Raw genomic sequence first — 13,710 nt, 5'->3', positions numbered from 1 at the left:
ATTTGTACTGAAACTTTGCAAATTTGCTGTCATTTTAAGAAGTCCATCCTCTTATCCCCCTTATACTCCTGCTACAGTCACCTTCTCCCTGGGTGGAAAGGGAAGATATTAGAAGACGGTAGCATCTGCCATTTGAAAAAGCAGAGGCCTGGCCCGGTGATTCCCCGTGGACTTTGTTAGATCCAGCATTCTCACTCAATTTCACAGCCTAGAGGCCTTTCAGCCTTTTAACCCAACCTCGGAAAGAGTCCTGGGGGTCCTACACATAGAAAAGTGGCCATAACCAAAGGAATACTGGGAGAGAAGTGGCTCTGATAAGGAAGCTCCCACAAAAGTGTAGCTCCTCCAGGAAGGCTGAATGCCTTGGAAGCATTTGGACTTATTAACCTGTATTTCCTCAGTTTGAAGGTGGCATTGAATGTAAGATGTGCCATTAATCTAATAACAGCTCTGCAGGGGCAAAAACGAAGCAGGAACTCTGTGTGAATTAATTACATCATTTTAAGGATGTACCCCAGTCTCAGAAATGTTAAAACGTGAAGCGCACATGCACTGGAATCAAAGAACTCCGGCCGCAGTAAGCACCGTTGAGGGAGGGCTGCTGGGTTCCAGCAGCAAGGCTTTCCTGGACATTTATTTTGATGTCATTCAATTGTCACAGAACCCCTGAGAAGCTAGATTATGCTAGATTTCTGCAAAGACACCCAGACTCTGAGGGTTTGTGCCACTTGCCCAACCTAGAAATGGGCAAATGAACCCCTATATCTGTCCGGCCACGAAGCTGGTCCTTTGGCATCCCTGAGATGAACTCTCGGGAGCCTTCTCCTCCCCATCTACAGATTGTGAGACAGAGAAAGGCTCTCAAGCTTGGAGTTTGGGCTTCTTCCAAAGCAAGGTTGAAACTGGGAGTCCTCACCCATGATGTTAGGAAATATTTACAGCAAAGGAACAAGAAAACCTGAAAATTAAGATGGTCCCAAATGTGGTCCCAACCAGGGCAGACAGAGGCAGAGCTCCAGCTCCCAGGATTCACAGTAAATGATGGAACAGTACAGATAATAGAGGCATTAGGGGGTGGGCAGAGTTCTGATCAAAGACCCTGAACAGCCTTTGAGATTTGGGGGTCCATTTTACAATTTAACAGTGGGAGGTGATGCCTGGGCAGCTGAACTTGATGCAGTCTGGGGATCCCAGCCTGTGATGGTATAGAGGGGCCCAGTTTTTCAGCCATGACCCCTACCTCTTTCCACCCTACCTTTCTATCTGACAGCCCCAGAAAAATGCTTGTGCTTCTGATTGCAAGTCTGAAAAACTCTCTCCTTCCTCTTCCTCTGTGCAGGGAAAATGAATAATTGCAACTGAGAAATGAAAACGTTGGCATGTCCTCCCTTTTTAAAACCTCCATTCATTGAGCCCTTACCATATGCTCATGTACCAACTAAGCTAACCACTTTCTAACCCATTATCATTTTCAGTCTTCATAACAAATATGTGTAATGTATATAATTATCCCCTTTTAAATTAAAGGAACTACGGCTCAGAAATTCAGTCCCAGGCTCTCTGGCTCTAAACTGTGATTTTTAACGGCATGCAGCTCCTTCTCAATCCATCCTCCCTTAGCTAGGCCACCCCACCCCACATGGGGCAGATGATGCCATATGACAGATAACGTCAGGCCTTTTCTGGGTCCCAAATGGCTAAACATAAAACCGACCCTTTGCCCGGTTGCAAAATAAGTAAACTTGCAAAGGTGCCTGCCTTATATGTAGCCCAGACAATCTGACTCATCAAATACCCTTATCACTGATGTAGTCGGGAGATAAGGGAAGGTATGTTTTCTTCCTAGGGAGACAGGCACAAAGACAGGCCCTGCGATTAGATATGAAGGCAGCGCCTCATTGGGTTACAGAATAATTGCCATGTTCTGCTGACCTTGATAACTGTGATGTTTCCTGTAGAGACTCCACCATGGACCTGGCACCTGAGATTTAGAAGGAAAGGATTTCTGTGTCTCGAACACGGCTTGGGGAAATTCAAGCAAAATAGCCAGCAACCGTTTTGAAGCTGAGGTGGGGTACGTTCGGGGAGGCACGGGGCGGGTGGTGGGAGGAGGGGAAGGCACGAGGGCTGGGCCAGGACCCTGTGAAAAGCACGTGAAGAGTTAAAATCAACTTCAAAGCAGGCACCATAAAAGGTCAGAATTACTGTGAATGCTTCACATACATTTTCCTCTTTAATGCCCAGAGCGACCCATCGACCCATTGACCCATCGGTGTGGGTGCGATCAACTCTGTTTTGCAAATGGGGGTCTTTCAGTCCCTTTTGCACAGAGGAGTATGGAGAGTCTGCCCTGAAACATCAATCAGTGGATTAGTGGTAGAGGAATGCCACGTGTGACTTTTCATATTTAGTTTATGTGTAATGTCTACAACAAACAAATTACTTTTGTTATATTTGAGAAGGAAGAGGAGGAAGAGGAAGGGAGAAGAAAGAAAGGGGGTAATAGGATTCAGACAAGGTCGTTCCCCCAGATGGGAAGGTCAGGACGTCCCCTGCAACTCCCCTTCCGTGTCCACTTTCTTGCCTCCGTCCTGCCCGCTCTGGCGGGAGGTGATGTCCGAGGGCACTGCCCAGGCCCGCCGGCTGGTTCAGGGCTCAGGACACGCTACTCTCTCCCTTCCACCCACGGAACCTCAGACGTCTTGGGGGGATGAAGCTCAGCGGGCCAGGACTTGCAGGGGAGGCATCAAGCAGAACCTGGAAAAGTGGGCTGAAGAGCTGGGGGGTGGGGTGGATCTTCTAAGCTGTGAAATTGAGTCTCTGGAGTGAAACGGCACACGTTTGTGGGCCACATTGTGACCGCAGAGGGCGGTTGTCCCCACCCGGTCCAGGCCTGGTTGCCCGCCTCTCCTCCCGGCCCAGGACCCCACACTCCAGGTGCCCTGTCTAACTCAGGAGGCCATGGTGACAGCTGACAAGAGGAGATACAAAGCTGCTTCCAGAAAGTAAAACAACCGCAGAGACAAAACACCCCCAAGCCGGTTCTGGGAACACGGTGGTCCCCATTTGCACGCGGCATCCTGGACCCCTTAAGCCGCCCTGAAAATCCACGTTACCCCCTCCCAAAGGGTCATGGAAAAGTCTGCTGGACACACATTTTCCATCTCAAACAAGAAATAGGAAGAGGTCAATGCCTGCATGCCATTCTTGGGGCCCCAAACTGCAAACTAAAGTTAGTTTAGAGGGAAAAAAATAGAGGAAAGAAAAATGTAGTAGGAGTGGGAAGCAATTTGGCAGGGGGCATTTTTCCTTTCTCATGAGCTTAATGCAGCTTAAAGCCAAGAAAGGGGCCCCGTGGGGATGACACACCTGCAAGGAATGGGGACCTAGAAGAGAAATGTAAGTTAAGGACCCCACAAGACACCCCTGGGTGGGGGTCTGGGCATGTGGAGGTGCATATGGGCACATTTTGCAGGAGGGACACCAATGCAGCAGCAGCTGGGGCGAGCCTTGACTCCCAGGAGCAGCAGAGCCCAGGCAGTCAGCTGAAGCACCTGCCAGCCAAGCGCCGCTGCCAAGAGCAACTGGGTACCAACTTCGATAATATCGCCATTCAGTATTTAAATAATGCGACAAGACTCTTTTGGAATCCTACCAGGGATTGCTCAGGGCAGTAATTTTCCTTTTCGAAGCAGGAGCCGAGAATCTACAATTTCCCAAAGATAATACCACTCCACCCTGCTCTGGAAGAGCTCAAACCGGCAGCCGGGGGAAGAGATATTCACCCAGGCAAGCCAACAACAGCGATGGAGGCCATCTCAGTTCGTGACCAGGGAAGACGGCGCTGCCCTTTGCCAAAGACGGCAGGGTGGCATCCAGGCAGTGTGATGTCAGTCCACCCAGGGGTGAGATGAGCCACCTGTCTGGGCTAGTTGTCGACCCCTCAAAATTCCAGATGTGAGTGCAATAAAGGGCAGTGAACGGGGTCTGGAGAGCTAGTGCTTTGAGTCGGGCTGCTTCTCAACCATGCTCATTAGCAGCCTTTTCCAATTGACTTCTACTTTGCTTCCTTTTGTCCGAACCAGCCATAGCCAAAGCATCGCAGGATCTCCTTTTTTGCTTATTTATGACCCTGTTTGGTTGGTTCCCGCTGACTTTTCCCTCCCCATAAATGTAGAATGAGAAAGCAGAGGCATTCTGTGTTCCCCTTCAAGTACCCCAGTCACAGATCGGCATCATATGCAAAACAGGGCAACTGAACTTCTTTAAATGAGAAGATTGCATGTTTCTCAATTCCACTAAAGGAAGAGAATGAAAAAAAGAAAAAGCCCTGGGTTTTATTAATTCCCAATTCTGGGAGTTCATTTCTCTTTTGGGTCTCTAGCCATACGTTTTGCTAACTGACCACTGCTGGACATGTGATGCATAGTGCCCTTTAAGCCATGGTGAAAGTTACAGTAATGTCACCAGACTATTAACCTCTGGATATTTGCATTATTAGTCAATTTGTGAAGCCCTCGCAGTTAAGGCAGCCACTGAGAATTTTTATTTCCACTTCGTGAGAGTTAGAAGTCGAGTTGTGTGTTTCCCATGGCGTGGAGATCCAGCAGAGTCTTGGCAATTTGCTCTCAAGGTTTGGTTGGAGGGTTTCATGCACACCATGGGCCCGGCTGGGAGGCAGCGACGCCAAGGCCTTGTAATTTACAGGGGAAGTTTAGCGCAGGGGACACACTTCTAAACAAACTCGATGCCTATTCCCTCTGGTGAATGGGGACCGGCATATGCTTAAACTGCTCTGAAGTCCTTATTAATGTGGAAGCACTTTAGCTTTTGACTGGTGTTATGAGTTGAAATATATGTCCAGATGTAATATTAGCTCTCTATAATGCAAGACAATGCACCAAAATCTAGGACAAAGCAGTTTACAGATTAAAATTGGCTTGGCTATGTAAACATATGTTCCTACAGGATTCACTCACCGTTAAGCAGGAAAGAAGAGGGGTATGAGGAAAGCAGAAGTTGGGGCAGCAATGGAGAGGGAAGGAGAGAGGGAGGGAGGGAGAGGGAGGGAGATAAGAACAGGGAAAGGGAGAGAGAGAGAACTGCAACCCTGACAAAATGGTAACCTTAAGTGAATCTTCTACAAATAGCCAATAAAGGCAATTACATAACAAGGCACTTGTGAGCAGCTGCTCATGACTCAAGGCAGGAGACAAATGGGGCCATTCCCTGAATTTGCTTGGCGGTATCCCACCTCCACGCTGTCACTCACCTTGTTCCTTCTGCCTCAGTTTCCCTGCTCCTCATACCCGATTGAACTCCTCCTCAGCCTGCCAGGCACAGACCAGATGCCAAGTTTGTGGTAAAGGCTTTCTGTCCATCCATCACCCACCTCTCTTTGCACCCAGGGCAGACCTGGTCCTGGCCTTTTCTGCATTACTCAGCCTGCACTGATTTCGTGCTTTTTTTTTTTTGTTTAGAGTGAGTTATTTGTATAAATGGTTCATCACCCCAGGAAGACCCCAAAGTCCCTGACGGTGGGAATCCTGTTTTTGCTCATCTCCCACAACCCACTGCTGGGCTGAGGAGAGAACGCAGATTCCAGGATGAGGACAATTCTGGCTTCATATCTCCATCTGCTACCTCCTGGCCCTGTGATAGTGGGCAAGGGGACGTCCGCTGTCTTTTTTACATCTTCTGGGGTTATTTTGAGGATTGAATGAGATGCTTGCAAAAAGCACGGGCACCTATCAATAGGTGTTTGTTTAGCAGTACTTCAGTATTTTGAGATGCTGGCAAAAGAGGTGCTTTGTACGGGAGAAAATCCCAACTCAGACTAAATCCTGCCAATAGCAGTTAGATTTTATGAACTCTTTATTATTTGTGGACATTTTGCTAAGCATTTCATCACTGATTCCCATGATGCCAGGAGGCCAATATCTTGCATCCCCATACTTTCTGATGAGGAAACTGAGGTTCAGAGAGCTTGCTCAACCTGCCTGCACACTTACAGACAACTGTGTGTCCCAGGCAAGACTTAATTGGCTTGGGCTCTGCTTTCAGAGGCCCAGCTCCCACCTCTTAATGGGTTCTCTAAATCCCAGGGACTTATTAAGTAGCATCCTATCGTCTAAAATGGTTGGGACCTCATGCTACTCAGGCCATAGTGGCCGAAGCCCTTCAACCATGGCCCATCTGAGCTGATCATTCCAGGTGTCTGAAATGATCAATGCGACCTGTGTTGGGTCAATTCAGCTACAGTGATCAGTATTGATCGTCTAGACAGCTTCATCGATTGGGTCAGCAGGGCTGTGGGCCTTCTGGGACACCACAGACGTGACAGTCTGACCCTTTCCCATGGTCTGTCAGATACTATCACCATTGCCATTAAAACAAGGGAAACTGAGGCACGAGTGGATATCTCAGGGAAGATGGCTGGAGGACATAGAGGTCATTCTGCTTTTGCAAATTCCAACCCAATGTTTTATATAGTCAAAGATTAGTGAGTCAAAGTGTGGGGCAAGGAAGAAATGCTGCATAAAGCAAATCAGAGTTCTAGAAATGAGGTTTTTGTAGTTTGGGTAGCTTTGCTAGTTTGGGGTTTGGTGAGACTGCAGAGAGGTGTTTAGAATGTAGCTGTTAGACTCCAGCAGCCTGAATTTGAATCCTAGATCCACTTTCACTTAGCTATGTGACCTTGCAGGAAAACTGTAACTTCCTGGGCCTTTTTCGTTCCATTTGAAAAAAAAAAATGGGCAAAATAATGACACCTAACTTGTTTGACTGGCTGTTATGCTTGAAAGAAATATAGGGTCACCAACATGAAAGTGTGCCTGAGACTTAGTTTCCTGAGATGCAGGACTTCCCATGCTCACCACAGGAGAGATGGCTACCCAGCCCCTGACCCACAGGGAACCATGGGCAGGTAATTAGCAGAGACTATTACTATTACTGATTCACAGTCACTTCCCAGAAAGCTTTGGACATGTTTTCAGCACTCCCATCTGTTAATGCATTTTCCACCCATCAAAGTGGGGAGACAAAAGCAAGAAGTGTTGGCCTTTTGACTCATTCAGGGGTCTGTTGGAGGCAGAGTCCGTTGTTTTCAGGTACTGGGGCAAGGCTGGTGGGAGCTGTCCAGGGGAGGTCACACACCTACTCAGAAGGGAACCGAAGAATCTCTGCCTGCACCAGCCTGGCTCAGCTCAGACTGCCCTGTTCCAATTACCTGGGGAAACTGAGGTAGCACATAGACACACATCTTTATACTGTATTTTCATACTTATCAATGCACCAAAATAACAGTGATCTGTTTGTGACAGTGCTTAGATGTTCACACGAGCCTTCTCTTCTTTATACCGTTCTTCTTTGGCAGTTCTTATGCAAGACGCAGGGGTGTAATGATGATTTGCTGTCTCTGGCTTCACAAAGCTCAGACCCATGGTGACTGTCACTTTAGCGCAATCCAGGACCTAATTATTTCATACTTTATGTTCAAGGCCTACATGGAGAATTCATTCCAGAAAAATAAGTACAGGGAGGGGGGGAAAGTCAAATTTAGTCTGGTTATTTTGCATATTGGTCCATACTTTGATTATATTTTACTTATTTTCAGTATAATATTATTTTTATTACTTTTTTGTTGTTGTTTTTAAGAATAGAGGATAACATTGGACTCTGCCTTTTCCTAATATCATTATTGCTTGTTGTTTTGGGGGACAGGATGGGGGTGGTTGAGAGTATGTGAGTGTGTTTGTCCACTTCTGGTTTCCAGAGGGCACAGGAAGCTGGAAGTATCCCAAGACCACGCGGAAAGAAGCTGACGTGTTATTTTCAGCTGAGCTCGAAAGCAGAAGTCCAGCCCGTAGCTTGGCCCTCGGGGCCAGGGCCTTGAGAGCGTGGGCTGAGTCTCCCACTTAACCTCAGCACAAGCATGTCCGTTTCTGAGGCCCCACAGCACTCACCTTCAAAACCGGGCAGTCCAGACTCGTGGACAAACCCTCACCCTCACCTTCACCCCAACAGCTGGGAGGGCTGGGGCTTCATGGAGGGAGCTGGTAGCAGGCAAACCTCGCGGTCAGCTCATCTGGGGTGGGGATGGGCAATCCTGGAGCTGCACAGACACCCACAATCACAGGTTCACCACAGACCTCCTCGCATCGTGGGCTAGGTCGACCCACTTTCTCTCTTTGTTTCCCAGATGAAAAGAGAGGGTCAGGTTTGTAAGATCCATTTTGCAGACACACCCTTTGTGTGACAGGAATGTTGAGTTCTGTGTAGAAGTCAGGAAATAATAAGAACAGCAACGGCAGTGTTTGGATCTCTTATTATGTTCCAGGAATAACCCCAAGTGATCTTTGGTAAAATAGCATGTTTAGTCCTTATAACAACCGTACTTTAGTGGTGACTTTTATCATCGCCACTTTACAGAACAGGAAGCTGAAGCACAGAGGGGTTAAGTGGCTTGCCCAAGGTCACACAGCTAGCTAATGGCAGAGGAGAGAACCGAGCCCAGATGGTCTGACTCCAGAGTCTATGCTCCGGGCTCTACGCCATATTGAATTTTGGAGTCATCTGTGACAATTGGCCAGATTGTGATAAAAGTAAAAACAACGATGGTGACAATGATGTTGATGACCATGCTGACGGTTGGGCTAGCAGATAACATTTATTGAGCACTTAATGTACACCAAGAATTGGACCAGTCACCTTACCAATAGAACCTTCCAGAAACTAGAGATGTCTGTTGTTTCCTTCTTCTCCTTTACCATTTCATCCAGTTCATCAACAAGTCTTATTAAATCTGCTTACGAATATCTCATAAGCCACCTTCCTCTCTCCATCTCAATAGGAACGCCTAGAGTGTATAATAATAGTGAAATGTACGAAGTACAATTTTAAAAATGTTTTTGCATGAGGAAGAACAAAGGAATGTCATTATTGCAGGGTACTGAAAATAGATGGTATTTAATATTTTAAAGTGTCACCTTCTGTGTGAGACTAAAGCAAAAAATGTTTATTTGTTACAAAATTTATATTTTGACTAGTGCATTTCCTAATATACCTCATGTAGATAGTTTGATAGAAAAAAAAAATAGGAGGCCAAAGGCTGGTCCATGCATCAGGGACTTTCCCTGTTTTATGCACATTTGATCTACATTAAATCTTGCTCATAATAGGTACTCGATAAATATGTGCAGAATGAATTAATGAGGTGCCCTGTGTCATCATCATTTCAACTCGTGATGGGAGGCAGGGTTACTGCTGTTGGATCCATTTTGAACAGGAGAAAGCAGAGATCTGGAATGGGAAAGTGGCTTGCAAAAAGTCACAGACATTACAAGACAAAGCAGGTAGAGCAGGCTTCAGACATCGGGGGCAGCCTTGCTTAAGGGAATATACAAGCGCACAAATTCTGGGGGAGCAGAGACTAGCCCAGAAGGCTAGTGCTCCCGTCCCCAGACTCCCTTGGTAGCCAGCAAGCCCATGATCTGGCCTCCACCCATCATATACCACCACCCCGGACTTTGGCTCTGTTGCCAGGGCAGCCAGGAAACAGCAGGGGTGGTAAGAGGGACACCCAGCGTCTGGGTGCATGAGAACCCTTAGCATGTGCCAGGGCTGGAGCCTGGGATCCAGGGTCAAAGGTGGCAGCAGAACAAGCTGTGCCTTCTCTGACTGGTGGCAGTGCACCCGCAGGCACCCTGGAGCCTGTCTGCAGAACTGGTCTTATAACACCATTCTCCCATCCACTTCCTCTGTCTCCTGAGACTCATTCCCCAGCTCTCCTGAAGACCCTCTGGGCCACCCATTGCACTTTCAGTAAATTCCTCTCTCTGCTGACATCTTCCAGAGTCAATTTCGATTGACCCCTGCCATTTAGAGTTCAGATTCAGAACGATGCCTCACCCACAGAGCCCAAAATTGAATCAATTTTCTCTATTATCCCTCTGTGTGCCAGAAGGGTCTAAATTCCCCCACTCCAAAGCAGCCTCTTCAAGTGACCTCCTTTCCTATTAGTCTCATGAACCTTCAGAGGGCCGGCAGAGAACACCAGGGGCATCTGGGTGGAGTGGACACCCTCTCAGTCCCCAGGAAGGAAAGGCATCGGAAACTAGTTCCCTGCCTGCTCCTGTGGCCGGGCCAGGTTGGAAGCAGAAGGGGGCTGGAGCTGCAGAGCGTGCCTCTGCGTTCCTCATGCTCCTTTGCCCAACAGGTCAGCTGGTGGCGAGTGGTCTCGGCCACTGAGCAGTTGCAGCCCAGGTCCCCGCGGGAGCTGTCAGGGGCTTATTGGTCACCAAGACCAAGTAATGGAAAATAATTCACCTGCTCAGCCGACTCTGTCGCCCCTGTGCAGTTCTCTGGGACGGGCTCCTGGCCCGTGGCCGTGGCCTTGTTTCTTTGGACGTTCCAATACAAGCCGAAATGGATATTAGCTGTAATTACTCATTCTGCACGATTCTGTAGGCCACTCTTTGTACCAGAGTTGAGAACCTTCATTGTCCACGTTGTTTAAATTACCGAACATTGTGCCATCCATTCTGAATTAGTGCTCATTAACGAGCTGGTGGGATCGAGAAATGCCCTATTTATTATTCAGCGGCCACGTAGAATCCAAGCAGCTGCACTGCAGCATCACTCGTGTAACTTTTGATCTGTCGTGGAAAGAAACTGAGGGAAAAAAAAAATCCCACATGCTATGCAATTTTTATTTTTTTCTGACGGAAGGTATGATGGACACAAAAATAACTATTTGGTCCCGAGTTTACAAATGGCACTTTTGTTCTGAAACAAAATATGTGTGATCGTGGTGGAGAGGTGTCTATTTTGTTTGCTAAAGTGGATGGTTTTCTGGCTTGATGTCTCAGAGCTCCTGTTATATTTCTCATAACCCCAAGTACAGAATACACCTTTCTTTTCTTGGCTTCCGCTGACTCCTCTTTTGTTCCCTTTGTCCCTGACTTACAGAATCAAAAAGGTTAGTCATGATTGTCAGACTAGGACAAAAAATAATAATACTAATAATAAAACAAAGCAAAATAAAACCGATGATTAAACAAGCCATTCGTGTGATTGCAGGCCAAAAGAAAAGTCAGAATTAGTTTGTTTTGTTTTTTAAGACTCTGGAACAGGAAGATTAAAAAAAAAAAAAAAGAGTCCACCCTCTCCTTGTGTTAATACACAGTAATACGATACAGTATTGCCCGGTGTCCAAGCGGTATTGCACTGCATCATTAGCCGTGCTATAGTATCAGCATTTCTCATTGAAGGGAGGAGCGCTCGGCTGCAGTGCTTCCAAGGCTGACATTGATGTCTCTGCAAGGACATTCTGCCAGGGTGTGACAGGTCACAACCAAACGGATGGCTCCCAGTGGGCTGGACTCCAGTCACATTGTCAGGTAAACACAGAAATATTCTGTCTTCGCCTGCCAAGTCTTGTCAAGTATCTGTATTTGTTATTGCATCTGGGGTCCCCCAAGCTTCCCATCCATATTTCTTTATAGAGGAAATGCAAACCATATGCTTTCGCCTTATTTCCACCGAACTTATCCCAGTGCTGTTTGGGGCAAGATATAGTCTTTTGCAATGAGCCTGGAGGGGAGCTCATCAGCACTTAAACCTCTTTGTTCCACATTTTGTCATGACTTAAGTGAATCTGACTTTCCAGTACAAATACAGGGGACTTTATAGCTCTTAAACATGAAGAAGTATGTTCTGTTAGTGTTAACTTTTTTTTAAAATAAATATTGGCTTGTGGGTTCATTTCCTGGTGCTTGCCCGTGTAAAAAAAAAAAAAATATATATATATATATATATTGGCTTGTGCATAGGAGACAACCAATCAAATACTCTTTTCTATGGCTGTGCCTCAGAATCCTTCTTAACATAGTTCTTCTAGTTGCCTGTATGCATTCACAGGCATTGCCACACCAGTCAGAGTCACATTCTTAACAGCATCCATAGGCCTTGGATTTCACCAGTGTCTTTTGTGGAGAGCACATTTCTCCAGGCACTAGCTGCCCAGGGAAACAAAAGCATGAGACAGCTACCAAACTAAAAGGCAAGTTAGAGTCCAGCCCCAGCAGGGAGCATTCGTGAAGCGATGCAGCCTGGGTTACGTTGAGATCCCTGGGTTTCCCAAATCGCACATTCTTTGAAGAACCAGGCAGTGCCTTTAACTTCCTGCTGTAATCCCACGCCAGGCTCTAAAGCTATCTTAAGCCCCACTATTTATCCGCCTGGTGAGGCACAACACTTTCTTATTAAAAACATATCTATCATGGTTAATGACTTGATTTTTTCCCTTTAATATAGTACAATGACAGGTGTAAAGGGAAGATGAGAGTCAGATGCTTCTGCAATATGCTTCCTGCTTGAAGACATCTAAAACATCAGCCATCCTCTCCAGTGCAGCAGGGGGTGGGGGGTCCCCTCCCATCCCCTCACTCCCAGCGTGCACACACACACACAAACACACAGATTACACGCTTGTATTGGATGGAAAATCGTACCATTTGCAGTTTCAGATAAAAGCATGTTCGAGTGCATATGGAAAGTACCATTACGAGCAACTCCAGAGTGTGGAGTAAAATGGGTCATTAGGCTTTTGTTTGTTGGAGAGGGTCTCCCATCTGACAATGCCGAATGGTCCCACTTTTAGCAGCTTATGTTCCCAGTTACATTAAACAGACAAACAGATTGACTATTTTGCATTTCTCATTTGACAACAGCTTGTCTTCATTTGCCGCTCGCTGGTGAGGATGCTGGAACACGGTGGATGCCTATAGCCAAGGTCCTGGTTTTGAATAACAGCAGATGCCAACATTTAACTTCAAAATCAATCAATTCTTTTTCCTGAGTATGGATAAAAGGTCTAGTAGAGTGCCTGCAGGGGGATTTTCTGCTCTTTGCAGCTGAAAACATAGAAGGCGCATTCATTACCAAACTTTTCTGCAAGAAATAACAAATGTGGGCACTTTCACAGAGGGAGGTGTTTGGAAGAAGTGCTCTCAAGGAGGAATTGTAGCTCTGCCAGGGACTCAGCTGCATTAAAACAATAGTTATACCAGGTAATCTGATTCCAACACAAGGTATTAATAATATGCAGTGGCAAAAAAAGAGCTATTTTCACACTGACCACCTTTCTTAGCAGCCTGCACTTTGTGGGTTAATTAAGGCCTTCTTCAAGAGAGAGGCAGTCCAAAAGGCCATTGCTTGCTAGAAATTAGAGAACCAATGACCTGATTTCAAGTCAACAGGATGCAATCCGGCATCTTCCCGTCCCCATCTGGTTGCCCCCAGCTGCAGAGACTACTCCAGAAGGAAGTGCTGTGTCGTTCAAAGCAGTGGTTCCCCACCCACCCACTGCCACTTCATACTGACCTCAGGGGCTGGTCTTAGCCTCTCTGACCACCATTGCCATGGCACCTACGTGAAGGAAAACACGCCCTGTGGGAAATGAGGGCTGCAGGAGAGAGACAGGCCCTGTGGGACCCGTCCAGCCAGCTTAGGCTGGTGCTGAGACCCTTTCTGACTTATGAGAGGCAGTGCACCTCTGCCGTTAGAGGCACTGGGCTTTGGTGTAGATAAACCATCACTCAGCTCTCAACGTTGTCCCTTAAAGGTCGTGCAAGGTTGCAAAAATAACCTGACCTCTCTGGGCAGGTGTCCACGTCCATAAGAATAGTAGTGAAGCCCTTAGCCGAGCAT

This window comes from Tamandua tetradactyla, chromosome 16 (genome assembly GCF_023851605.1).
Source record: "Tamandua tetradactyla isolate mTamTet1 chromosome 16, mTamTet1.pri, whole genome shotgun sequence".
Classification (NCBI taxonomy): Eukaryota; Metazoa; Chordata; class Mammalia; order Pilosa; family Myrmecophagidae; genus Tamandua; species Tamandua tetradactyla.
The sequence above is the reverse complement of the archived record's forward strand: the minus strand, read 5'-3'. Positions refer to the sequence as shown.